General features: G+C 64.1%; 7 pseudogenes; all 7 read left to right on the plus strand.

Annotated features, from left to right (window-relative positions):
- The first annotated feature begins 1794 nt into the window (after window positions 1–1794).
- LOC142876150 (uncharacterized) lies at window positions 1795–1913 on the plus strand (annotated as a pseudogene).
- Window positions 1914–5365: 3452 nt separating this feature from the next.
- Window positions 5366–5484, plus strand: LOC142876151 (uncharacterized; annotated as a pseudogene).
- Window positions 5485–8950: 3466 nt separating this feature from the next.
- Window positions 8951–9069, plus strand: LOC142876153 (uncharacterized; annotated as a pseudogene).
- A 3499-nt stretch (window positions 9070–12568) lies between these two features.
- LOC142876154 (uncharacterized) lies at window positions 12569–12687 on the plus strand (annotated as a pseudogene).
- Window positions 12688–16151: 3464 nt separating this feature from the next.
- LOC142876277 (uncharacterized) lies at window positions 16152–16270 on the plus strand (annotated as a pseudogene).
- A 3455-nt stretch (window positions 16271–19725) lies between these two features.
- On the plus strand, window positions 19726–19844 carry LOC142876155 (uncharacterized; annotated as a pseudogene).
- Window positions 19845–23308: 3464 nt separating this feature from the next.
- Window positions 23309–23427, plus strand: LOC142876156 (uncharacterized; annotated as a pseudogene).
- The last annotated feature ends 3312 nt before the right edge of the window (window positions 23428–26739 follow it).

A 26739-nucleotide genomic window follows, 5' to 3' on the forward strand; every position in this document is an offset into this window, starting at 1 on the left:
CTGGCTGGACAACGTGGTCTGCTGGGCGGGGGGGGGTTTGGAGGAGCAACTGATGCCCTTCGCACCTTGGGTAGCAAGAGTCTGAGGTGTCTCTGAGCCCTGTGCCATGTCCGGGGGGGGGCGCGGGGGGGGGGAGGAGGAGGAGGAGGAGGAGGTGGGAAGGGCCGGGGCCTGCAGTCCTGTTCCCGGGGTGGCACGGCAAGTGGCTTCTTCCACAGGCTGCTTGGCCTGGGCTCCCTGCACCTGGGCCTTTGGGGGACTGGCCCTGTGCTTGCCAACACTTCCTGCAGGGACCCAGAGCTGGGAGGTGGCATCTCTCAGCCCTGGGTCGGGCAGAGCCCCAGCGGGCCATGCCCACAACCTCTCTCAGCACCGGTCCCCCAGAAGGCTCCTTTGGGACCAGGATTCTCTTGCGGTGACTCTTTAAGGTCTGGCCCCTGGATGGAGGGGCACCAGGAGTAGAGGAGCAGGAAGGGGAAGGGGGTGGCCATGCGAGGGGACACTTTGAGGCCAAGTCCCAGCTTCAGCCTGATCCTCCTGGGAACCCCGCTCTGAGACAAGGAGCCGGGCTTCGCATTCCCACAGCAGCCAGTCGTGGGCTGAGGACACCTGGGGCCTTGGGAACTCCCTGGCTTCTCCTTGGTTTAACATCTAGAGCTGCTTGTGAATCGGGCCGCCACACACACCCGAGTGCAGGTGTCTTCCGCACAGACTGCGGGCCTCGCTCTTCTGAACGCCGCTAGCTCGCCACCCACCCACGGGTGAACCTGGTCAGGGTGCTTTCTCTCGGGGGCAGACTCTTTTCCGGGCGGGCTACCGGTGTCTCTGTTTGCTCGTTTCTTTCTTCCATTTCGGGAAAGGCTTCCTTGCTGGGTGTGGAAATCTCCTATGCCTTCCCTCGCCTATTCTGTCAGCTTTCAAATTCTCTTTCAGTTGCCACCCTCACAGATGGATTAGGAAACTCTTTCCGGTGCACTCATTAGTGAAATGACCTCAATGAAGCTGGAATCCAATATCTAATGGCCGATTTTTAGCGAGTCCACACGCCAGGGTGGTCGGGGTCCAATGCAGCCCCGGCCAGGCCCAGGCCCCTTGGACCGGGCCACAGGAGGACACAGAGGAGGGTCCCGGCCCCCACGAAGCGGTGCCGGCGGTTCTCCACGGGCTTGGGCGTTTTCCAGAGGTAGGAGATGGAGGGGACTGATTTCTTCAGCGCCCCACAAACCACGCCACCCCACCCCACCCATGGGACACATCCCCAGAGAGAGACGCCCCATACACTGGCTCCCCTCCCCCTTGCGCTGTGCCCCAGCCCTGGCCCGGGGGAATAGGCGGCAGCCCACCCACAGGGCGAGGGGGGGCACAGCTGAAAGGGGTTGTGGGGGAGGGCGGCCCCTGGCTGGGGTCAAAGGGCGCGCGCGTGCGCAGTCAGCGTCAGCGGCGGCGACGCGCTGGGGGTGGGCAGCGGGTAGGTGAAGGAGGCCGGGCGAGGAGACGAGGGGGGCTGGGAGGGCTCCACCTTGGCGAGTCCAGCCGTGGAGGCGCATCTTGTGTGAGTGTGAGTGAGTGTGTGTGTGTGTGTGTATAGAGAGACAGCCCCCCGCCCCGCCCCGCCCATCACCCCCGTCCCTGGGAGCCCACGGGACCCGGCCGGCGAACTCAACAGGCCCGGCCCGGCGCGGGGCCTGGGGCGGGAGGCGGCGGCGGCGGCGGCGGCGGCGGCGGCGGCGGCGGCGGCGGGAAAGCGCAGAGAGGCTCGGCTTCTTGAGCGGGGCAGGGGCGCCCTCCGCCGCCGTCTAGGGCCACACCACCCTGAACGCCCCCGATCTCGTCTGGTCTCGGAAGCTAAGCAGGGTCGGGCCCGGTCAGTACTTGGATGGGAGACTGCCTGGGAATACCGGGGGCCACAGGCTGCTTCTTTTTTTTTTTTTTTTTTTTTGCCTCTTGTTCTGTCCCCTTTCTGGGAGCGCGGCGGCGGCCCGGGGTGGGGGTGACCCCAACCCTCAGCGCCCGCCGCGCTGCCTGGCGCCTCAGCCCGCACCGTGGGGCCTCCTCTTGTCCCAAGCCGCGACACCGCCGCCACGCGGCAGCATGCGTGGCATCTGCACTGTCAGGTCTCAGACCAAAGGTCTGCTCTGTGGGAACAGACACGCTGGAGAAAACCTTGAGAGTCTGAGAGGGGAGGGAGTTCCAGAAGAAGGCCAGGATGTCATTTTGAGGGAGTATGTGACCAGAACTCGTCCCGTTGCTTTTGGGGGTTCTATGGGCTCCACGCAGGAATCTTTGGTGGTGGCACCTGATGTTGGGGGATCCGGAGTCACACCCAGACCTGCTCCACAGGCCTCCTTTTACTTTTCTCTTCGGATTCATGATTTTTAAAAAGTGTCTCTTACCTCTATGATTGCATTTTCTTTTCTCTCTCTTTTCAAGCAGATGATGGGAGTACAAGTATTCAGGTGACATGTGTTGCCCGTGCACCCCTCCCCCCTGTGTTCTCATTCATATACCTCTCATGTTGTTCCAGCGTATTGTGGGGGTACCAGTGTTAAGGTCGGGTACAGTTGCCCTCTCCAAGCCTCCCCCCTGGGGTCAGAGCTTCAAGTGCGCCCATCCCCCAGTCGGTGCGCACCCACCCCATTCCTAATGGATGTGGATGCCCATCGCCTCCCCCCACCCGCCCGACACCCACCCGATGAAGGTGATTCCTCTCCGTCCACTTAGGTGTCCATCCGTTCGTACCAATTTGCTGGTGAGCGCGCTCACGTGGTGCTCGTGTGTCCATTCTTGGGATACCTGGCTTACTGGAACGGGTTCCAGCTCTGGCCAGGAGAACACGAGAGGCGCCCTCTCACCGCTGCTCCTCACAGCCGAATGGCACTCCGTGGTGTCCACGCGCCACATTTTATTAATGCACTCCTGGATGGATGGGCACTCGGGTCGCTTCCACGTCTTTGCGATTGTGAATTGTGCCCTAACTGTCACCCTACCCCTTACCCAGCCCGTCTCCTCTGCCCCTGCCTGACGCACTCCTCCCCGGCCAGGCCCGTCACTGTCCTGGGCCCCCGCCTGACCGGCTCCTCCCCGCCCGGCCTGTCACCGTCCTCTGCCCCTGCCTGACATGCTCCTTCCCGCCCGGCCTCTCACCGTCCTCGGCCCCTGCCTGACCGGCTCCTCCGTCGCCTGGGCCTTCCAAGGGCTTGGTGTGGAGGCTGCTTCCAGGAAGCCCTCCAGAAACCCGGCAGCAGGGTGGCCGCAGCAGTCTCCAGCAGCCTTCCCTAAGTCGAGTGCGGGGGACGTGCCCCCGCTGTGCCGCGGGGGGCCCAGCCTGGTGTCTTCCCTGATGCCCTGCGGCTGCCGGCTGGGGCTGCCGCTCCCCGCGAGGGGAGAGCCGCGGAGGTGGGGACCGCCTCCTGATGGGGACGTACGTACACGCAGCTCTCCACGTCGGATCCCGGGGCTCTCTGTCCTGCCCGAAGGCCCAGCGGGCCTGCGGGTCCTTAGAGTGGCAAAAACATCCGAAAGCTGAGACTGAGGGTCCGGTGGGTGTCTGCACTTTTGTGCTGGGCACCCCAGGGAGGCCCGGGGGCTGGCTGGACAACGTGGTCTGCTGGGCGGGGGGGGGTTTGGAGGAGCAACTGATGCCCTTCGCACCTTGGGTAGCAAGAGTCTGAGGTGTCTCTGAGCCCTGTGCCATGTCCGGGGGGGGGCGCGGGGGGGGGAGGAGGAGGAGGAGGAGGAGGTGGGAAGGGCCGGGGCCTGCAGTCCTGTTCCCGGGGTGGCACGGCAAGTGGCTTCTTCCACAGGCTGCTTGGCCTGGGCTCCCTGCACCTGGGCCTTTGGGGGACTGGCCCTGTGCTTGCCAACACTTCCTGCAGGGACCCAGAGCTGGGAGGTGGCATCTCTCAGCCCTGGGTCGGGCAGAGCCCCAGCGGGCCATGCCCACAACCTCTCTCAGCACCGGTCCCCCAGAAGGCTCCTTTGGGACCAGGATTCTCTTGCGGTGACTCTTTAAGGTCTGGCCCCTGGATGGAGGGGCACCAGGAGTAGAGGAGCAGGAAGGGGAAGGGGGTGGCCATGCGAGGGGACACTTTGAGGCCAAGTCCCAGCTTCAGCCTGATCCTCCTGGGAACCCCGCTCTGAGACAAGGAGCCGGGCTTCGCATTCCCACAGCAGCCAGTCGTGGGCTGAGGACACCTGGGGCCTTGGGAACTCCCTGGCTTCTCCTTGGTTTAACATCTAGAGCTGCTTGTGAATCGGGCCGCCACACACACCCGAGTGCAGGTGTCTTCCGCACAGACTGCGGGCCTCGCTCTTCTGAACGCCGCTAGCTCGCCACCCACCCACGGGTGAACCTGGTCAGGGTGCTTTCTCTCGGGGGCAGACTCTTTTCCGGGCGGGCTACCGGTGTCTCTGTTTGCTCGTTTCTTTCTTCCATTTCGGGAAAGGCTTCCTTGCTGGGTGTGGAAATCTCCTATGCCTTCCCTCGCCTATTCTGTCAGCTTTCAAATTCTCTTTCAGTTGCCACCCTCACAGATGGATTAGGAAACTCTTTCCGGTGCACTCATTAGTGAAATGACCTCAATGAAGCTGGAATCCAATATCTAATGGCCGATTTTTAGCGAGTCCACACGCCAGGGTGGTCGGGGTCCAATGCAGCCCCGGCCAGGCCCAGGCCCCTTGGACCGGGCCACAGGAGGACACAGAGGAGGGTCCCGGCCCCCACGAAGCGGTGCCGGCGGTTCTCCACGGGCTTGGGCGTTTTCCAGAGGTAGGAGATGGAGGGGACTGATTTCTTCAGCGCCCCACAAACCACGCCACCCCACCCCACCCATGGGACACATCCCCAGAGAGAGACGCCCCATACACTGGCTCCCCTCCCCCTTGCGCTGTGCCCCAGCCCTGGCCCGGGGGAATAGGCGGCAGCCCACCCACAGGGCGAGGGGGGGCACAGCTGAAAGGGGTTGTGGGGGAGGGCGGCCCCTGGCTGGGGTCAAAGGGCGCGCGCGTGCGCAGTCAGCGTCAGCGGCGGCGACGCGCTGGGGGTGGGCAGCGGGTAGGTGAAGGAGGCCGGGCGAGGAGACGAGGGGGGCTGGGAGGGCTCCACCTTGGCGAGTCCAGCCGTGGAGGCGCATCTTGTGTGAGTGTGAGTGAGTGTGAGTGTGTGTGTGTGTGTATAGAGAGACAGCCCCCCGCCCCGCCCCGCCCATCACCCCCGTCCCTGGGAGCCCACGGGACCCGGCCGGCGAACTCAACAGGCCCGGCCCGGCGCGGGGCCTGGGGCGGGAGGCGGCGGCGGCGGCGGCGGCGGCGGGAAAGCGCAGAGAGGCTCGGCTTCTTGAGCGGGGCAGGGGCGCCCTCCGCCGCCGTCTAGGGCCACACCACCCTGAACGCCCCCGATCTCGTCTGGTCTCGGAAGCTAAGCAGGGTCGGGCCCGGTCAGTACTTGGATGGGAGACTGCCTGGGAATACCGGGGGCCACAGGCTGCTTCTTTTTTTTTTTTTTTTTTTTTTGCCTCTTGTTCTGTCCCCTTTCTGGGAGCGCGGCGGCGGCCCGGGGTGGGGGTGACCCCAACCCTCAGCGCCCGCCGCGCTGCCTGGCGCCTCAGCCCGCACCGTGGGGCCTCCTCTTGTCCCAAGCCGCGACACCGCCGCCACGCGGCAGCATGCGTGGCATCTGCACTGTCAGGTCTCAGACCAAAGGTCTGCTCTGTGGGAACAGACACGCTGGAGAAAACCTTGAGAGTCTGAGAGGGGAGGGAGTTCCAGAAGAAGGCCAGGATGTCATTTTGAGGGAGTATGTGACCAGAACTCGTCCCGTTGCTTTTGGGGGTTCTATGGGCTCCCCGCAGGAATCTTTGGTGGTGGCACCTGATGTTGGGGGATCCGGAGTCACACCCAGACCTGCTCCACAGGCCTCCTTTTACTTTTCTCTTCGGATTCATGATTTTTAAAAAGTGTCTCTTACCTCTATGATTGCATTTTCTTTTCTCTCTCTTTTCAAGCAGATGATGGGAGTACAAGTATTCAGGTGACATGTGTTGCCCGTGCACCCCTCCCCCCTGTGTTCTCATTCATATACCTCTCATGTTGTTCCAGCGTATTGTGGGGGTACCAGTGTTAAGGTCGGGTACAGTTGCCCTCTCCAAGCCTCCCCCCTGGGGTCAGAGCTTCAAGTGCGCCCATCCCCCAGTCGGTGCGCACCCACCCCATTCCTAATGGATGTGGATGCCCATCGCCTCCCCCCACCCGCCCGACACCCACCCGATGAAGGTGATTCCTCTCCGTCCACTTAGGTGTCCATCCGTTCGTACCAATTTGCTGGTGAGCGCGCTCACGTGGTGCTCGTGTGTCCATTCTTGGGATACCTGGCTTACTGGAACGGGTTCCAGCTCTGGCCAGGAGAACACGAGAGGCGCCCTCTCACCGCTGCTCCTCACAGCCGAATGGCACTCCGTGGTGTCCACGCGCCACATTTTATTAATGCACTCCTGGATGGATGGGCACTCGGGTCGCTTCCACGTCTTTGCGATTGTGAATTGTGCCCTAACTGTCACCCTACCCCTTACCCAGCCCGTCTCCTCTGCCCCTGCCTGACGCACTCCTCCCCGGCCAGGCCCGTCACTGTCCTGGGCCCCCGCCTGACCGGCTCCTCCCCGCCCGGCCTGTCACCGTCCTCTGCCCCTGCCTGACATGCTCCTTCCCGCCCGGCCTCTCACCGTCCTCGGCCCCTGCCTGACCGGCTCCTCCGTCGCCTGGGCCTTCCAAGGGCTTGGTGTGGAGGCTGCTTCCAGGAAGCCCTCCAGAAACCCGGCAGCAGGGTGGCCGCAGCAGTCTCCAGCAGCCTTCCCTAAGTCGAGTGCGGGGGACGTGCCCCCGCTGTGCCGCGGGGGGCCCAGCCTGGTGTCTTCCCTGATGCCCTGCGGCTGCCGGCTGGGGCTGCCGCTCCCCGCGAGGGGAGAGCCGCGGAGGTGGGGACCGCCTCCTGATGGGGACGTACGTACACGCAGCTCTCCACGTCGGATCCCGGGGCTCTCTGTCCTGCCCGAAGGCCCAGCGGGCCTGCGGGTCCTTAGAGTGGCAAAAACATCCGAAAGCTGAGACTGAGGGTCCGGTGGGTGTCTGCACTTTTGTGCTGGGCACCCCAGGGAGGCCCGGGGGCTGGCTGGACAACGTGGTCTGCTGGGCGGGGGGGGGTTTGGAGGAGCAACTGATGCCCTTTGCACCTTGGGTAGCAAGAGTCTGAGGTGTCTCTGAGCCCTGTGCCATGTCCGGGGGGGGGGCGCGGGGGGGGGAGGAGGAGGAGGAGGAGGAGGTGGGAAGGGCCGGGGCCTGCAGTCCTGTTCCCGGGGTGGCACGGCAAGTGGCTTCTTCCACAGGCTGCTTGGCCTGGGCTCCCTGCACCTGGGCCTTTGGGGGACTGGCCCTGTGCTTGCCAACACTTCCTGCAGGGACCCAGAGCTGGGAGGTGGCATCTCTCAGCCCTGGGTCGGGCAGAGCCCCAGCGGGCCATGCCCACAACCTCTCTCAGCACCGGTCCCCCAGAAGGCTCCTTTGGGACCAGGATTCTCTTGCGGTGACTCTTTAAGGTCTGGCCCCTGGATGGAGGGGCACCAGGAGTAGAGGAGCAGGAAGGGGAAGGGGGTGGCCATGCGAGGGGACACTTTGAGGCCAAGTCCCAGCTTCAGCCTGATCCTCCTGGGAACCCCGCTCTGAGACAAGGAGCCGGGCTTCGCATTCCCACAGCAGCCAGTCGTGGGCTGAGGACACCTGGGGCCTTGGGAACTCCCTGGCTTCTCCTTGGTTTAACATCTAGAGCTGCTTGTGAATCGGGCCGCCACACACACCCGAGTGCAGGTGTCTTCCGCACAGACTGCGGGCCTCGCTCTTCTGAACGCCGCTAGCTCGCCACCCACCCACGGGTGAACCTGGTCAGGGTGCTTTCTCTCGGGGGCAGACTCTTTTCCGGGCGGGCTACCGGTGTCTCTGTTTGCTCGTTTCTTTCTTCCATTTCGGGAAAGGCTTCCTTGCTGGGTGTGGAAATCTCCTATGCCTTCCCTCGCCTATTCTGTCAGCTTTCAAATTCTCTTTCAGTTGCCACCCTCACAGATGGATTAGGAAACTCTTTCCGGTGCACTCATTAGTGAAATGACCTCAATGAAGCTGGAATCCAATATCTAATGGCCGATTTTTAGCGAGTCCACACGCCAGGGTGGTCGGGGTCCAATGCAGCCCCGGCCAGGCCCAGGCCCCTTGGACCGGGCCACAGGAGGACACAGAGGAGGGTCCCGGCCCCCACGAAGCGGTGCCGGCGGTTCTCCACGGGCTTGGGCGTTTTCCAGAGGTAGGAGATGGAGGGGACTGATTTCTTCAGCGCCCCACAAACCACGCCACCCCACCCCACCCATGGGACACATCCCCAGAGAGAGACGCCCCATACACTGGCTCCCCTCCCCCTTGCGCTGTGCCCCAGCCCTGGCCCGGGGGAATAGGCGGCAGCCCACCCACAGGGCGAGGGGGGGCACAGCTGAAAGGGGTTGTGGGGGAGGGCGGCCCCTGGCTGGGGTCAAAGGGCGCGCGCGTGCGCAGTCAGCGTCAGCGGCGGCGACGCGCTGGGGGTGGGCAGCGGGTAGGTGAAGGAGGCCGGGCGAGGAGACGAGGGGGGCTGGGAGGGCTCCACCTTGGCGAGTCCAGCCGTGGAGGCGCATCTTGTGTGAGTGTGAGTGAGTGTGAGTGTGTGTGTGTGTGTATAGAGAGACAGCCCCCCGCCCCGCCCCGCCCATCACCCCCGTCCCTGGGAGCCCACGGGACCCGGCCGGCGAACTCAACAGGCCCGGCCCGGCGCGGGGCCTGGGGCGGGAGGCGGCGGCGGCGGCGGCGGCGGCGGCGGCGGCGGCGGGAAAGCGCAGAGAGGCTTGGCTTCTTGAGCGGGGCAGGGGCGCCCTCCGCCGCCGTCTAGGGCCACACCACCCTGAACGCCCCCGATCTCGTCTGGTCTCGGAAGCTAAGCAGGGTCGGGCCCGGTCAGTACTTGGATGGGAGACTGCCTGGGAATACCGGGGGCCACAGGCTGCTTCTTTTTTTTTTTTTTTTTTTTTTTGCCTCTTGTTCTGTCCCCTTTCTGGGAGCGCGGCGGCGGCCCGGGGTGGGGGTGACCCCAACCCTCAGCGCCCGCCGCGCTGCCTGGCGCCTCAGCCCGCACCGTGGGGCCTCCTCTTGTCCCAAGCCGCGACACCGCCGCCACGCGGCAGCATGCGTGGCATCTGCACTGTCAGGTCTCAGACCAAAGGTCTGCTCTGTGGGAACAGACACGCTGGAGAAAACCTTGAGAGTCTGAGAGGGGAGGGAGTTCCAGAAGAAGGCCAGGATGTCATTTTGAGGGAGTATGTGACCAGAACTCGTCCCGTTGCTTTTGGGGGTTCTATGGGCTCCACGCAGGAATCTTTGGTGGTGGCACCTGATGTTGGGGGATCCGGAGTCACACCCAGACCTGCTCCACAGGCCTCCTTTTACTTTTCTCTTCGGATTCATGATTTTTAAAAAGTGTCTCTTACCTCTATGATTGCATTTTCTTTTCTCTCTCTTTTCAAGCAGATGATGGGAGTACAAGTATTCAGGTGACATGTGTTGCCCGTGCACCCCTCCCCCCTGTGTTCTCATTCATATACCTCTCATGTTGTTCCAGCGTATTGTGGGGGTACCAGTGTTAAGGTCGGGTACAGTTGCCCTCTCCAAGCCTCCCCCCTGGGGTCAGAGCTTCAAGTGCGCCCATCCCCCAGTCGGTGCGCACCCACCCCATTCCTAATGGATGTGGATGCCCATCGCCTCCCCCCACCCGCCCGACACCCACCCGATGAAGGTGATTCCTCTCCGTCCACTTAGGTGTCCATCCGTTCGTACCAATTTGCTGGTGAGCGCGCTCACGTGGTGCTCGTGTGTCCATTCTTGGGATACCTGGCTTACTGGAACGGGTTCCAGCTCTGGCCAGGAGAACACGAGAGGCGCCCTCTCACCGCTGCTCCTCACAGCCGAATGGCACTCCGTGGTGTCCACGCGCCACATTTTATTAATGCACTCCTGGATGGATGGGCACTCGGGTCGCTTCCACGTCTTTGCGATTGTGAATTGTGCCCTAACTGTCACCCTACCCCTTACCCAGCCCGTCTCCTCTGCCCCTGCCTGACGCACTCCTCCCCGGCCAGGCCCGTCACTGTCCTGGGCCCCCGCCTGACCGGCTCCTCCCCGCCCGGCCTGTCACCGTCCTCTGCCCCTGCCTGACATGCTCCTTCCCGCCCGGCCTCTCACCGTCCTCGGCCCCTGCCTGACCGGCTCCTCCGTCGCCTGGGCCTTCCAAGGGCTTGGTGTGGAGGCTGCTTCCAGGAAGCCCTCCAGAAACCCGGCAGCAGGGTGGCCGCAGCAGTCTCCAGCAGCCTTCCCTAAGTCGAGTGCGGGGGACGTGCCCCCGCTGTGCCGCGGGGGGCCCAGCCTGGTGTCTTCCCTGATGCCCTGCGGCTGCCGGCTGGGGCTGCCGCTCCCCGCGAGGGGAGAGCCGCGGAGGTGGGGACCGCCTCCTGATGGGGACGTACGTACACGCAGCTCTCCACGTCGGATCCCGGGGCTCTCTGTCCTGCCCGAAGGCCCAGCGGGCCTGCGGGTCCTTAGAGTGGCAAAAACATCCGAAAGCTGAGACTGAGGGTCCGGTGGGTGTCTGCACTTTTGTGCTGGGCACCCCAGGGAGGCCCGGGGGCTGGCTGGACAACGTGGTCTGCTGGGCGGGGGGGGGTTTGGAGGAGCAACTGATGCCCTTCGCACCTTGGGTAGCAAGAGTCTGAGGTGTCTCTGAGCCCTGTGCCATGTCCGGGGGGGGGCGCGGGGGGGGGAGGAGGAGGAGGAGGAGGAGGTGGGAAGGGCCGGGGCCTGCAGTCCTGTTCCCGGGGTGGCACGGCAAGTGGCTTCTTCCACAGGCTGCTTGGCCTGGGCTCCCTGCACCTGGGCCTTTGGGGGACTGGCCCTGTGCTTGCCAACACTTCCTGCAGGGACCCAGAGCTGGGAGGTGGCATCTCTCAGCCCTGGGTCGGGCAGAGCCCCAGCGGGCCATGCCCACAACCTCTCTCAGCACCGGTCCCCCAGAAGGCTCCTTTGGGACCAGGATTCTCTTGCGGTGACTCTTTAAGGTCTGGCCCCTGGATGGAGGGGCACCAGGAGTAGAGGAGCAGGAAGGGGAAGGGGGTGGCCATGCGAGGGGACACTTTGAGGCCAAGTCCCAGCTTCAGCCTGATCCTCCTGGGAACCCCGCTCTGAGACAAGGAGCCGGGCTTCGCATTCCCACAGCAGCCAGTCGTGGGCTGAGGACACCTGGGGCCTTGGGAACTCCCTGGCTTCTCCTTGGTTTAACATCTAGAGCTGCTTGTGAATCGGGCCGCCACACACACCCGAGTGCAGGTGTCTTCCGCACAGACTGCGGGCCTCGCTCTTCTGAACGCCGCTAGCTCGCCACCCACCCACGGGTGAACCTGGTCAGGGTGCTTTCTCTCGGGGGCAGACTCTTTTCCGGGCGGGCTACCGGTGTCTCTGTTTGCTCGTTTCTTTCTTCCATTTCGGGAAAGGCTTCCTTGCTGGGTGTGGAAATCTCCTATGCCTTCCCTCGCCTATTCTGTCAGCTTTCAAATTCTCTTTCAGTTGCCACCCTCACAGATGGATTAGGAAACTCTTTCCGGTGCACTCATTAGTGAAATGACCTCAATGAAGCTGGAATCCAATATCTAATGGCCGATTTTTAGCGAGTCCACACGCCAGGGTGGTCGGGGTCCAATGCAGCCCCGGCCAGGCCCAGGCCCCTTGGACCGGGCCACAGGAGGACACAGAGGAGGGTCCCGGCCCCCACGAAGCGGTGCCGGCGGTTCTCCACGGGCTTGGGCGTTTTCCAGAGGTAGGAGATGGAGGGGACTGATTTCTTCAGCGCCCCACAAACCACGCCACCCCACCCCACCCATGGGACACATCCCCAGAGAGAGACGCCCCATACACTGGCTCCCCTCCCCCTTGCGCTGTGCCCCAGCCCTGGCCCGGGGGAATAGGCGGCAGCCCACCCACAGGGCGAGGGGGGGCACAGCTGAAAGGGGTTGTGGGGGAGGGCGGCCCCTGGCTGGGGTCAAAGGGCGCGCGCGTGCGCAGTCAGCGTCAGCGGCGGCGACGCGCTGGGGGTGGGCAGCGGGTAGGTGAAGGAGGCCGGGCGAGGAGACGAGGGGGGCTGGGAGGGCTCCACCTTGGCGAGTCCAGCCGTGGAGGCGCATCTTGTGTGAGTGTGAGTGAGTGTGAGTGTGTGTGTGTGTGTATAGAGAGACAGCCCCCCGCCCCGCCCCGCCCATCACCCCCGTCCCTGGGAGCCCACGGGACCCGGCCGGCGAACTCAACAGGCCCGGCCCGGCGCGGGGCCTGGGGCGGGAGGCGGCGGCGGCGGCGGCGGCGGCGGCGGCGGCGGCGGCGGCGGCGGCGGCGGCGGCGGCGGCGGCGGCGGGAAAGCGCAGAGAGGCTCGGCTTCTTGAGCGGGGCAGGGGCGCCCTCCGCCGCCGTCTAGGGCCACACCACCCTGAACGCCCCCGATCTCGTCTGGTCTCGGAAGCTAAGCAGGGTCGGGCCCGGTCAGTACTTGGATGGGAGACTGCCTGGGAATACCGGGGGCCACAGGCTGCTTCTTTTTTTTTTTTTTTTTTTTTGCCTCTTGTTCTGTCCCCTTTCTGGGAGCGCGGCGGCGGCCCGGGGTGGGGGTGACCCCAACCCTCAGCGCCCGCCGCGCTGCCTGGCGCCTCAGCCCGCACCGTGGGGCCTCCTCTTGTCCCAAGCCGCGACACCGCCGCCACGCGGCAGCATGCGTGGCATCTGCACTGTCAGGTCTCAGACCAAAGGTCTGCTCTGTGGGAACAGACACGCTGGAGAAAACCTTGAGAGTCTGAGAGGGGAGGGAGTTCCAGAAGAAGGCCAGGATGTCATTTTGAGGGAGTATGTGACCAGAACTCGTCCCGTTGCTTTTGGGGGTTCTATGGGCTCCCCGCAGGAATCTTTGGTGGTGGCACCTGATGTTGGGGGATCCGGAGTCACACCCAGACCTGCTCCACAGGCCTCCTTTTACTTTTCTCTTCGGATTCATGATTTTTAAAAAGTGTCTCTTACCTCTATGATTGCATTTTCTTTTCTCTCTCTTTTCAAGCAGATGATGGGAGTACAAGTATTCAGGTGACATGTGTTGCCCGTGCACCCCTCCCCCCTGTGTTCTCATTCATATACCTCTCATGTTGTTCCAGCGTATTGTGGGGGTACCAGTGTTAAGGTCGGGTACAGTTGCCCTCTCCAAGCCTCCCCCCTGGGGTCAGAGCTTCAAGTGCGCCCATCCCCCAGTCGGTGCGCACCCACCCCATTCCTAATGGATGTGGATGCCCATCGCCTCCCCCCACCCGCCCGACACCCACCCGATGAAGGTGATTCCTCTCCGTCCACTTAGGTGTCCATCCGTTCGTACCAATTTGCTGGTGAGCGCGCTCACGTGGTGCTCGTGTGTCCATTCTTGGGATACCTGGCTTACTGGAACGGGTTCCAGCTCTGGCCAGGAGAACACGAGAGGCGCCCTCTCACCGCTGCTCCTCACAGCCGAATGGCACTCCGTGGTGTCCACGCGCCACATTTTATTAATGCACTCCTGGATGGATGGGCACTCGGGTCGCTTCCACGTCTTTGCGATTGTGAATTGTGCCCTAACTGTCACCCTACCCCTTACCCAGCCCGTCTCCTCTGCCCCTGCCTGACGCACTCCTCCCCGGCCAGGCCCGTCACTGTCCTGGGCCCCCGCCTGACCGGCTCCTCCCCGCCCGGCCTGTCACCGTCCTCTGCCCCTGCCTGACATGCTCCTTCCCGCCCGGCCTCTCACCGTCCTCGGCCCCTGCCTGACCGGCTCCTCCGTCGCCTGGGCCTTCCAAGGGCTTGGTGTGGAGGCTGCTTCCAGGAAGCCCTCCAGAAACCCGGCAGCAGGGTGGCCGCAGCAGTCTCCAGCAGCCTTCCCTAAGTCGAGTGCGGGGGACGTGCCCCCGCTGTGCCGCGGGGGGCCCAGCCTGGTGTCTTCCCTGATGCCCTGCGGCTGCCGGCTGGGGCTGCCGCTCCCCGCGAGGGGAGAGCCGCGGAGGTGGGGACCGCCTCCTGATGGGGACGTACGTACACGCAGCTCTCCACGTCGGATCCCGGGGCTCTCTGTCCTGCCCGAAGGCCCAGCGGGCCTGCGGGTCCTTAGAGTGGCAAAAACATCCGAAAGCTGAGACTGAGGGTCCGGTGGGTGTCTGCACTTTTGTGCTGGGCACCCCAGGGAGGCCCGGGGGCTGGCTGGACAACGTGGTCTGCTGGGCGGGGGGGGGTTTGGAGGAGCAACTGATGCCCTTCGCACCTTGGGTAGCAAGAGTCTGAGGTGTCTCTGAGCCCTGTGCCATGTCCGGGGGGGGGCGCGGGGGGGGGAGGAGGAGGAGGAGGAGGAGGTGGGAAGGGCCGGGGCCTGCAGTCCTGTTCCCGGGGTGGCACGGCAAGTGGCTTCTTCCACAGGCTGCTTGGCCTGGGCTCCCTGCACCTGGGCCTTTGGGGGACTGGCCCTGTGCTTGCCAACACTTCCTGCAGGGACCCAGAGCTGGGAGGTGGCATCTCTCAGCCCTGGGTCGGGCAGAGCCCCAGCGGGCCATGCCCACAACCTCTCTCAGCACCGGTCCCCCAGAAGGCTCCTTTGGGACCAGGATTCTCTTGCGGTGACTCTTTAAGGTCTGGCCCCTGGATGGAGGGGCACCAGGAGTAGAGGAGCAGGAAGGGGAAGGGGGTGGCCATGCGAGGGGACACTTTGAGGCCAAGTCCCAGCTTCAGCCTGATCCTCCTGGGAACCCCGCTCTGAGACAAGGAGCCGGGCTTCGCATTCCCACAGCAGCCAGTCGTGGGCTGAGGACACCTGGGGCCTTGGGAACTCCCTGGCTTCTCCTTGGTTTAACATCTAGAGCTGCTTGTGAATCGGGCCGCCACACACACCCGAGTGCAGGTGTCTTCCGCACAGACTGCGGGCCTCGCTCTTCTGAACGCCGCTAGCTCGCCACCCACCCACGGGTGAACCTGGTCAGGGTGCTTTCTCTCGGGGGCAGACTCTTTTCCGGGCGGGCTACCGGTGTCTCTGTTTGCTCGTTTCTTTCTTCCATTTCGGGAAAGGCTTCCTTGCTGGGTGTGGAAATCTCCTATGCCTTCCCTCGCCTATTCTGTCAGCTTTCAAATTCTCTTTCAGTTGCCACCCTCACAGATGGATTAGGAAACTCTTTCCGGTGCACTCATTAGTGAAATGACCTCAATGAAGCTGGAATCCAATATCTAATGGCCGATTTTTAGCGAGTCCACACGCCAGGGTGGTCGGGGTCCAATGCAGCCCCGGCCAGGCCCAGGCCCCTTGGACCGGGCCACAGGAGGACACAGAGGAGGGTCCCGGCCCCCACGAAGCGGTGCCGGCGGTTCTCCACGGGCTTGGGCGTTTTCCAGAGGTAGGAGATGGAGGGGACTGATTTCTTCAGCGCCCCACAAACCACGCCACCCCACCCCACCCATGGGACACATCCCCAGAGAGAGACGCCCCATACACTGGCTCCCCTCCCCCTTGCGCTGTGCCCCAGCCCTGGCCCGGGGGAATAGGCGGCAGCCCACCCACAGGGCGAGGGGGGGCACAGCTGAAAGGGGTTGTGGGGGAGGGCGGCCCCTGGCTGGGGTCAAAGGGCGCGCGCGTGCGCAGTCAGCGTCAGCGGCGGCGACGCGCTGGGGGTGGGCAGCGGGTAGGTGAAGGAGGCCGGGCGAGGAGACGAGGGGGGCTGGGAGGGCTCCACCTTGGCGAGTCCAGCCGTGGAGGCGCATCTTGTGTGAGTGTGAGTGAGTGTGAGTGTGTGTGTGTGTGTATAGAGAGACAGCCCCCCGCCCCGCCCCGCCCATCACCCCCGTCCCTGGGAGCCCACGGGACCCGGCCGGCGAACTCAACAGGCCCGGCCCGGCGCGGGGCCTGGGGCGGGAGGCGGCGGCGGCGGCGGCGGCGGCGGCGGCGGCGGCGGGAAAGCGCAGAGAGGCTCGGCTTCTTGAGCGGGGCAGGGGCGCCCTCCGCCGCCGTCTAGGGCCACACCACCCTGAACGCCCCCGATCTCCTCTGGTCTCGGAAGCTAAGCAGGGTCGGGCCCGGTCAGTACTTGGATGGGAGACTGCCTGGGAATACCGGGGGCCACAGGCTGCTTCTTTTTTTTTTTTTTTTTTTTTGCCTCTTGTTCTGTCCCCTTTCTGGGAGCGCGGCGGCGGCCCGGGGTGGGGGTGACCCCAACCCTCAGCGCCCGCCGCGCTGCCTGGCGCCTCAGCCCGCACCGTGGGGCCTCCTCTTGTCCCAAGCCGCGACACCGCCGCCACGCGGCAGCATGCGTGGCATCTGCACTGTCAGGTCTCAGACCAAAGGTCTGCTCTGTGGGAACAGACACGCTGGAGAAAACCTTGAGAGTCTGAGAGGGGAGGGAGTTCCAGAAGAAGGCCAGGATGTCATTTTGAGGGAGTATGTGACCAGAACTCGTCCCGTTGCTTTTGGGGGTTCTATGGGCTCCCCGCAGGAATCTTTGGTGGTGGCACCTGATGTTGGGGGATCCGGAGTCACACCCAGACCTGCTCCACAGGCCTCCTTTTACTTTTCTCTTCGGATTCATGATTTTTAAAAAGTGTCTCTTACCTCTATGATTGCATTTTCTTTTCTCTCTCTTTTCAAGCAGATGATGGGAGTACAAGTATTCAGGTGACATGTGTTGCCCGTGCACCCCTCCCCCCTGTGTTCTCATTCATATACCTCTCATGTTGTTCCAGCGTATTGTGGGGGTACCAGTGTTAAGGTCGGGTACAGTTGCCCTCTCCAAGCCTCCCCCCTGGGGTCAGAGCTTCAAGTGCGCCCATCCCCCAGTCGGTGCGCACCCACCCCATTCCTAATGGATGTGGATGCCCATCGCCTCCCCCCACCCGCCCGACACCCACCCGATGAAGGTGATTCCTCTCCGTCCACTTAGGTGTCCATCCGTTCGTACCAATTTGCTGGTGAGCGCGCTCACGTGGTGCTCGTGTGTCCATTCTTGGGATACCTGGCTTACTGGAACGGGTTCCAGCTCTGGCCAGGAGAACACGAGAGGCGCCCTCTCACCGCTGCTCCTCACAGCCGAATGGCACTCCGTGGTGTCCACGCGCCACATTTTATTAATGCACTCCTGGATGGATGGGCACTCGGGTCGCTTCCACGTCTTTGCGATTGTGAATTGTGCCCTAACTGTCACCCTACCCCTTACCCAGCCCGTCTCCTCTGCCCCTGCCTGACGCACTCCTCCCCGGCCAGGCCCGTCACTGTCCTGGGCCCCCGCCTGACCGGCTCCTCCCCGCCCGGCCTGTCACCGTCCTCTGCCCCTGCCTGACATGCTCCTTCCCGCCCGGCCTCTCACCGTCCTCGGCCCCTGCCTGACCGGCTCCTCCGTCGCCTGGGCCTTCCAAGGGCTTGGTGTGGAGGCTGCTTCCAGGAAGCCCTCCAGAAACCCGGCAGCAGGGTGGCCGCAGCAGTCTCCAGCAGCCTTCCCTAAGTCGAGTGCGGGGGACGTGCCCCCGCTGTGCCGCGGGGGGCCCAGCCTGGTGTCTTCCCTGATGCCCTGCGGCTGCCGGCTGGGGCTGCCGCTCCCCGCGAGGGGAGAGCCGCGGAGGTGGGGACCGCCTCCTGATGGGGACGTACGTACACGCAGCTCTCCACGTCGGATCCCGGGGCTCTCTGTCCTGCCCGAAGGCCCAGCGGGCCTGCGGGTCCTTAGAGTGGCAAAAACATCCGAAAGCTGAGACTGAGGGTCCGGTGGGTGTCTGCACTTTTGTGCTGGGCACCCCAGGGAGGCCCGGGGGCTGGCTGGACAACGTGGTCTGCTGGGCGGGGGGGGGTTTGGAGGAGCAACTGATGCCCTTCGCACCTTGGGTAGCAAGAGTCTGAGGTGTCTCTGAGCCCTGTGCCATGTCCGGGGGGGGGGCGCGGGGGGGGGGGAGGAGGAGGAGGAGGAGGAGGTGGGAAGGGCCGGGGCCTGCAGTCCTGTTCCCGGGGTGGCACGGCAAGTGGCTTCTTCCACAGGCTGCTTGGCCTGGGCTCCCTGCACCTGGGCCTTTGGGGGACTGGCCCTGTGCTTGCCAACACTTCCTGCAGGGACCCAGAGCTGGGAGGTGGCATCTCTCAGCCCTGGGTCGGGCAGAGCCCCAGCGGGCCATGCCCACAACCTCTCTCAGCACCGGTCCCCCAGAAGGCTCCTTTGGGACCAGGATTCTCTTGCGGTGACTCTTTAAGGTCTGGCCCCTGGATGGAGGGGCACCAGGAGTAGAGGAGCAGGAAGGGGAAGGGGGTGGCCATGCGAGGGGACACTTTGAGGCCAAGTCCCAGCTTCAGCCTGATCCTCCTGGGAACCCCGCTCTGAGACAAGGAGCCGGGCTTCGCATTCCCACAGCAGCCAGTCGTGGGCTGAGGACACCTGGGGCCTTGGGAACTCCCTGGCTTCTCCTTGGTTTAACATCTAGAGCTGCTTGTGAATCGGGCCGCCACACACACCCGAGCGCAGGTGTCTTCCGCACAGACTGCGGGCCTCGCTCTTCTGAACGCCGCTAGCTCGCCACCCACCCACGGGTGAACCTGGTCAGGGTGCTTTCTCTCGGGGGCAGACTCTTTTCCGGGCGGGCTACCGGTGTCTCTGTTTGCTCGTTTCTTTCTTCCATTTCGGGAAAGGCTTCCTTGCTGGGTGTGGAAATCTCCTATGCCTTCCCTCGCCTATTCTGTCAGCTTTCAAATTCTCTTTCAGTTGCCACCCTCACAGATGGATTAGGAAACTCTTTCCGGTGCACTCATTAGTGAAATGACCTCAATGAAGCTGGAATCCAATATCTAATGGCCGATTTTTAGCGAGTCCACACGCCAGGGTGGTCGGGGTCCAATGCAGCCCCGGCCAGGCCCAGGCCCCTTGGACCGGGCCACAGGAGGACACAGAGGAGGGTCCCGGCCCCCACGAAGCGGTGCCGGCGGTTCTCCACGGGCTTGGGCGTTTTCCAGAGGTAGGAGATGGAGGGGACTGATTTCTTCAGCGCCCCACAAACCACGCCACCCCACCCCACCCATGGGACACATCCCCAGAGAGAGACGCCCCATACACTGGCTCCCCTCCCCCTTGCGCTGTGCCCCAGCCCTGGCCCGGGGGAATAGGCGGCAGCCCACCCACAGGGCGAGGGGGGGCACAGCTGAAAGGGGTTGTGGGGGAGGGCGGCCCCTGGCTGGGGTCAAAGGGCGCGCGCGTGCGCAGTCAGCGTCAGCGGCGGCGACGCGCTGGGGGTGGGCAGCGGGTAGGTGAAGGAGGCCGGGCGAGGAGACGAGGGGGGCTGGGAGGGCTCCACCTTGGCGAGTCCAGCCGTGGAGGCGCATCTTGTGTGAGTGTGAGTGAGTGTGAGTGTGTGTGTGTGTGTATAGAGAGACAGCCCCCCGCCCCGCCCCGCCCATCACCCCCGTCCCTGGGAGCCCACGGGACCCGGCCGGCGAACTCAACAGGCCCGGCCCGGCGCGGGGCCTGGGGCGGGAGGCGGCGGCGGCGGCGGCGGCGGCGGGAAAGCGCAGAGAGGCTCGGCTTCTTGAGCGGGGCAGGGGCGCCCTCCGCCGCCGTCTAGGGCCACACCACCCTGAACGCCCCCGATCTCGTCTGGTCTCGGAAGCTAAGCAGGGTCGGGCCCGGTCAGTACTTGGATGGGAGACTGCCTGGGAATACCGGGGGCCACAGGCTGCTTCTTTTTTTTTTTTTTTTTTTTTGCCTCTTGTTCTGTCCCCTTTCTGGGAGCGCGGCGGCGGCCCGGGGTGGGGGTGACCCCAACCCTCAGCGCCCGCCGCGCTGCCTGGCGCCTCAGCCCGCACCGTGGGGCCTCCTCTTGTCCCAAGCCGCGACACCGCCGCCACGCGGCAGCATGCGTGGCATCTGCACTGTCAGGTCTCAGACCAAAGGTCTGCTCTGTGGGAACAGACACGCTGGAGAAAACCTTGAGAGTCTGAGAGGGGAGGGAGTTCCAGAAGAAGGCCAGGATGTCATTTTGAGGGAGTATGTGACCAGAACTCGTCCCGTTGCTTTTGGGGGTTCTATGGGCTCCACGCAGGAATCTTTGGTGGTGGCACCTGATGTTGGGGGATCCGGAGTCACACCCAGACCTGCTCCACAGGCCTCCTTTTACTTTTCTCTTCGGATTCATGATTTTTAAAAAGTGTCTCTTACCTCTATGATTGCATTTTCTTTTCTCTCTCTTTTCAAGCAGATGATGGGAGTACAAGTATTCAGGTGACATGTGTTGCCCGTGCACCCCTCCCCCCTGTGTTCTCATTCATATACCTCTCATGTTGTTCCAGCGTATTGTGGGGGTACCAGTGTTAAGGTCGGGTACAGTTGCCCTCTCCAAGCCTCCCCCCTGGGGTCAGAGCTTCAAGTGCGCCCATCCCCCAGTCGGTGCGCACCCACCCCATTCCTAATGGATGTGGATGCCCATCGCCTCCCCCCACCCGCCCGACACCCACCCGATGAAGGTGATTCCTCTCCGTCCACTTAGGTGTCCATCCGTTCGTACCAATTTGCTGGTGAGCGCGCTCACGTGGTGCTCGTGTGTCCATTCTTGGGATACCTGGCTTACTGGAACGGGTTCCAGCTCTGGCCAGGAGAACACGAGAGGCGCCCTCTCACCGCTGCTCCTCACAGCCGAATGGCACTCCGTGGTGTCCACGCGCCACATTTTATTAATGCACTCCTGGATGGATGGGCACTCGGGTCGCTTCCACGTCTTTGCGATTGTGAATTGTGCCCTAACTGTCACCCTACCCCTTACCCAGCCCGTCTCCTCTGCCCCTGCCTGACGCACTCCTCCCCGGCCAGGCCCGTCACTGTCCTGGGCCCCCGCCTGACCGGCTCCTCCCCGCCCGGCCTGTCACCGTCCTCTGCCCCTGCCTGACATGCTCCTTCCCGCCCGGCCTCTCACCGTCCTCGGCCCCTGCCTGACCGGCTCCTCCGTCGCCTGGGCCTTCCAAGGGCTTGGTGTGGAGGCTGCTTCCAGGAAGCCCTCCAGAAACCCGGCAGCAGGGTGGCCGCAGCAGTCTCCAGCAGCCTTCCCTAAGTCGAGTGCGGGGGACGTGCCCCCGCTGTGCCGCGGGGGGCCCAGCCTGGTGTCTTCCCTGATGCCCTGCGGCTGCCGGCTGGGGCTGCCGCTCCCCGCGAGGGGAGAGCCGCGGAGGTGGGGACCGCCTCCTGATGGGGACGTACGTACACGCAGCTCTCCACGTCGGATCCCGGGGCTCTCTGTCCTGCCCGAAGGCCCAGCGGGCCTGCGGGTCCTTAGAGTGGCAAAAACATCCGAAAGCTGAGACTGAGGGTCCGGTGGGTGTCTGCACTTTTGTGCTGGGCACCCCAGGGAGGCCCGGGGGCTGGCTGGACAACGTGGTCTGCTGGGCGGGGGGGGGTTTGGAGGAGCAACTGATGCCCTTTGCACCTTGGGTAGCAAGAGTCTGAGGTGTCTCTGAGCCCTGTGCCATGTCCGGGGGGGGGCGCGGGGGGGGGAGGAGGAGGAGGAGGAGGAGGTGGGAAGGGCCGGGGCCTGCAGTCCTGTTCCCGGGGTGGCACGGCAAGTGGCTTCTTCCACAGGCTGCTTGGCCTGGGCTCCCTGCACCTGGGCCTTTGGGGGACTGGCCCTGTGCTTGCCAACACTTCCTGCAGGGACCCAGAGCTGGGAGGTGGCATCTCTCAGCCCTGGGTCGGGCAGAGCCCCAGCGGGCCATGCCCACAACCTCTCTCAGCACCGGTCCCCCAGAAGGCTCCTTTGGGACCAGGATTCTCTTGCGGTGACTCTTTAAGGTCTGGCCCCTGGATGGAGGGGCACCAGGAGTAGAGGAGCAGGAAGGGGAAGGGGGTGGCCATGCGAGGGGACACTTTGAGGCCAAGTCCCAGCTTCAGCCTGATCCTCCTGGGAACCCCGCTCTGAGACAAGGAGCCGGGCTTCGCATTCCCACAGCAGCCAGTCGTGGGCTGAGGACACCTGGGGCCTTGGGAACTCCCTGGCTTCTCCTTGGTTTAACATCTAGAGCTGCTTGTGAATCGGGCCGCCACACACACCCGAGTGCAGGTGTCTTCCGCACAGACTGCGGGCCTCGCTCTTCTGAACGCCGCTAGCTCGCCACCCACCCACGGGTGAACCTGGTCAGGGTGCTTTCTCTCGGGGGCAGACTCTTTTCCGGGCGGGCTACCGGTGTCTCTGTTTGCTCGTTTCTTTCTTCCATTTCGGGAAAGGCTTCCTTGCTGGGTGTGGAAATCTCCTATGCCTTCCCTCGCCTATTCTGTCAGCTTTCAAATTCTCTTTCAGTTGCCACCCTCACAGATGGATTAGGAAACTCTTTCCGGTGCACTCATTAGTGAAATGACCTCAATGAAGCTGGAATCCAATATCTAATGGCCGATTTTTAGCGAGTCCACACGCCAGGGTGGTCGGGGTCCAATGCAGCCCCGGCCAGGCCCAGGCCCCTTGGACCGGGCCACAGGAGGACACAGAGGAGGGTCCCGGCCCCCACGAAGCGGTGCCGGCGGTTCTCCACGGGCTTGGGCGTTTTCCAGAGGTAGGAGATGGAGGGGACTGATTTCTTCAGCGCCCCACAAACCACGCCACCCCACCCCACCCATGGGACACATCCCCAGAGAGAGACGCCCCATACACTGGCTCCCCTCCCCCTTGCGCTGTGCCCCAGCCCTGGCCCGGGGGAATAGGCGGCAGCCCACCCACAGGGCGAGGGGGGGCACAGCTGAAAGGGGTTGTGGGGGAGGGCGGCCCCTGGCTGGGGTCAAAGGGCGCGCGCGTGCGCAGTCAGCGTCAGCGGCGGCGACGCGCTGGGGGTGGGCAGCGGGTAGGTGAAGGAGGCCGGGCGAGGAGACGAGGGGGGCTGGGAGGGCTCCACCTTGGCGAGTCCAGCCGTGGAGGCGCATCTTGTGTGAGTGTGAGTGAGTGTGAGTGTGTGTGTGTGTGTATAGAGAGACAGCCCCCCGCCCCGCCCCGCCCATCACCCCCGTCCCTGGGAGCCCACGGGACCCGGCCGGCGAACTCAACAGGCCCGGCCCGGCGCGGGGCCTGGGGCGGGAGGCGGCGGCGGCGGCGGCGGCGGCGGCGGCGGCGGCGGGAAAGCGCAGAGAGGCTCGGCTTCTTGAGCGGGGCAGGGGCGCCCTCCGCCGCCGTCTAGGGCCACACCACCCTGAACGCCCCCGATCTCGTCTGGTCTCGGAAGCTAAGCAGGGTCGGGCCCGGTCAGTACTTGGATGGGAGACTGCCTGGGAATACCGGGGGCCACAGGCTGCTTCTTTTTTTTTTTTTTTTTTTTTGCCTCTTGTTCTGTCCCCTTTCTGGGAGCGCGGCGGCGGCCCGGGGTGGGGGTGACCCCAACCCTCAGCGCCCGCCGCGCTGCCTGGCGCCTCAGCCCGCACCGTGGGGCCTCCTCTTGTCCCAAGCCGCGACACCGCCGCCACGCGGCAGCATGCGTGGCATCTGCACTGTCAGGTCTCAGACCAAAGGTCTGCTCTGTGGGAACAGACACGCTGGAGAAAACCTTGAGAGTCTGAGAGGGGAGGGAGTTCCAGAAGAAGGCCAGGATGTCATTTTGAGGGAGTATGTGACCAGAACTCGTCCCGTTGCTTTTGGGGGTTCTATGGGCTCCACGCAGGAATCTTTGGTGGTGGCACCTGATGTTGGGGGATCCGGAGTCACACCCAGACCTGCTCCACAGGCCTCCTTTTACTTTTCTCTTCGGATTCATGATTTTTAAAAAGTGTCTCTTACCTCTATGATTGCATTTTCTTTTCTCTCTCTTTTCAAGCAGATGATGGGAGTACAAGTATTCAGGTGACATGTGTTGCCCGTGCACCCCTCCCCCCTGTGTTCTCATTCATATACCTCTCATGTTGTTCCAGCGTATTGTGGGGGTACCAGTGTTAAGGTCGGGTACAGTTGCCCTCTCCAAGCCTCCCCCCTGGGGTCAGAGCTTCAAGTGCGCCCATCCCCCAGTCGGTGCGCACCCACCCCATTCCTAATGGATGTGGATGCCCATCGCCTCCCCCCACCCGCCCGACACCCACCCGATGAAGGTGATTCCTCTCCGTCCACTTAGGTGTCCATCCGTTCGTACCAATTTGCTGGTGAGCGCGCTCACGTGGTGCTCGTGTGTCCATTCTTGGGATACCTGGCTTACTGGAACGGGTTCCAGCTCTGGCCAGGAGAACACGAGAGGCGCCCTCTCACCGCTGCTCCTCACAGCCGAATGGCACTCCGTGGTGTCCACGCGCCACATTTTATTAATGCACTCCTGGATGGATGGGCACTCGGGTCGCTTCCACGTCTTTGCGATTGTGAATTGTGCCCTAACTGTCACCCTACCCCTTACCCAGCCCGTCTCCTCTGCCCCTGCCTGACGCACTCCTCCCCGGCCAGGCCCGTCACTGTCCTGGGCCCCCGCCTGACCGGCTCCTCCCCGCCCGGCCTGTCACCGTCCTCTGCCCCTGCCTGACATGCTCCTTCCCGCCCGGCCTCTCACCGTCCTCGGCCCCTGCCTGACCGGCTCCTCCGTCGCCTGGGCCTTCCAAGGGCTTGGTGTGGAGGCTGCTTCCAGGAAGCCCTCCAGAAACCCGGCAGCAGGGTGGCCGCAGCAGTCTCCAGCAGCCTTCCCTAAGTCGAGTGCGGGGGACGTGCCCCCGCTGTGCCGCGGGGGGCCCAGCCTGGTGTCTTCCCTGATGCCCTGCGGCTGCCGGCTGGGGCTGCCGCTCCCCGCGAGGGGAGAGCCGCGGAGGTGGGGACCGCCTCCTGATGGGGACGTACGTACACGCAGCTCTCCACGTCGGATCCCGGGGCTCTCTGTCCTGCCCGAAGGCCCAGCGGGCCTGCGGGTCCTTAGAGTGGCAAAAACATCCGAAAGCTGAGACTGAGGGTCCGGTGGGTGTCTGCACTTTTGTGCTGGGCACCCCAGGGAGGCCCGGGGGCTGGCTGGACAACGTGGTCTGCTGGGCGGGGGGGGGTTTGGAGGAGCAACTGATGCCCTTCGCACCTTGGGTAGCAAGAGTCTGAGGTGTCTCTGAGCCCTGTGCCATGTCCGGGGGGGGGGCGCGGGGGGGGGGAGGAGGAGGAGGAGGAGGAGGTGGGAAGGGCCGGGGCCTGCAGTCCTGTTCCCGGGGTGGCACGGCAAGTGGCTTCTTCCACAGGCTGCTTGGCCTGGGCTCCCTGCACCTGGGCCTTTGGGGGACTGGCCCTGTGCTTGCCAACACTTCCTGCAGGGACCCAGAGCTGGGAGGTGGCATCTCTCAGCCCTGGGTCGGGCAGAGCCCCAGCGGGCCATGCCCACAACCTCTCTCAGCACCGGTCCCCCAGAAGGCTCCTTTGGGACCAGGATTCTCTTGCGGTGACTCTTTAAGGTCTGGCCCCTGGATGGAGGGGCACCAGGAGTAGAGGAGCAGGAAGGGGAAGGGGGTGGCCATGCGAGGGGACACTTTGAGGCCAAGTCCCAGCTTCAGCCTGATCCTCCTGGGAACCCCGCTCTGAGACAAGGAGCCGGGCTTCGCATTCCCACAGCAGCCAGTCGTGGGCTGAGGACACCTGGGGCCTTGGGAACTCCCTGGCTTCTCCTTGGTTTAACATCTAGAGCTGCTTGTGAATCGGGCCGCCACACACACCCGAGCGCAGGTGTCTTCCGCACAGACTGCGGGCCTCGCTCTTCTGAACGCCGCTAGCTCGCCACCCACCCACGGGTGAACCTGGTCAGGGTGCTTTCTCTCGGGGGCAGACTCTTTTCCGGGCGGGCTACCGGTGTCTCTGTTTGCTCGTTTCTTTCTTCCATTTCGGGAAAGGCTTCCTTGCTGGGTGTGGAAATCTCCTATGCCTTCCCTCGCCTATTCTGTCAGCTTTCAAATTCTCTTTCAGTTGCCACCCTCACAGATGGATTAGGAAACTCTTTCCGGTGCACTCATTAGTGAAATGACCTCAATGAAGCTGGAATCCAATATCTAATGGCCGATTTTTAGCGAGTCCACACGCCAGGGTGGTCGGGGTCCAATGCAGCCCCGGCCAGGCCCAGGCCCCTTGGACCGGGCCACAGGAGGACACAGAGGAGGGTCCCGGCCCCCACGAAGCGGTGCCGGCGGTTCTCCACGGGCTTGGGCGTTTTCCAGAGGTAGGAGATGGAGGGGACTGATTTCTTCAGCGCCCCACAAACCACGCCACCCCACCCCACCCATGGGACACATCCCCAGAGAGAGACGCCCCATACACTGGCTCCCCTCCCCCTTGCGCTGTGCCCCAGCCCTGGCCCGGGGGAATAGGCGGCAGCCCACCCACAGGGCGAGGGGGGGCACAGCTGAAAGGGGTTGTGGGGGAGGGCGGCCCCTGGCTGGGGTCAAAGGGCGCGCGCGTGCGCAGTCAGCGTCAGCGGCGGCGACGCGCTGGGGGTGGGCAGCGGGTAGGTGAAGGAGGCCGGGCGAGGAGACGAGGGGGGCTGGGAGGGCTCCACCTTGGCGAGTCCAGCCGTGGAGGCGCATCTTGTGTGAGTGTGAGTGAGTGTGAGTGTGTGTGTGTGTGTATAGAGAGACAGCCCCCCGCCCCGCCCCGCCCATCACCCCCGTCCCTGGG

The sequence above is a fragment of the Microcebus murinus genome, chromosome 14 (genome assembly GCF_040939455.1).
Source record: "Microcebus murinus isolate Inina chromosome 14, M.murinus_Inina_mat1.0, whole genome shotgun sequence".
Taxonomy (NCBI): domain Eukaryota; kingdom Metazoa; phylum Chordata; class Mammalia; order Primates; family Cheirogaleidae; genus Microcebus; species Microcebus murinus.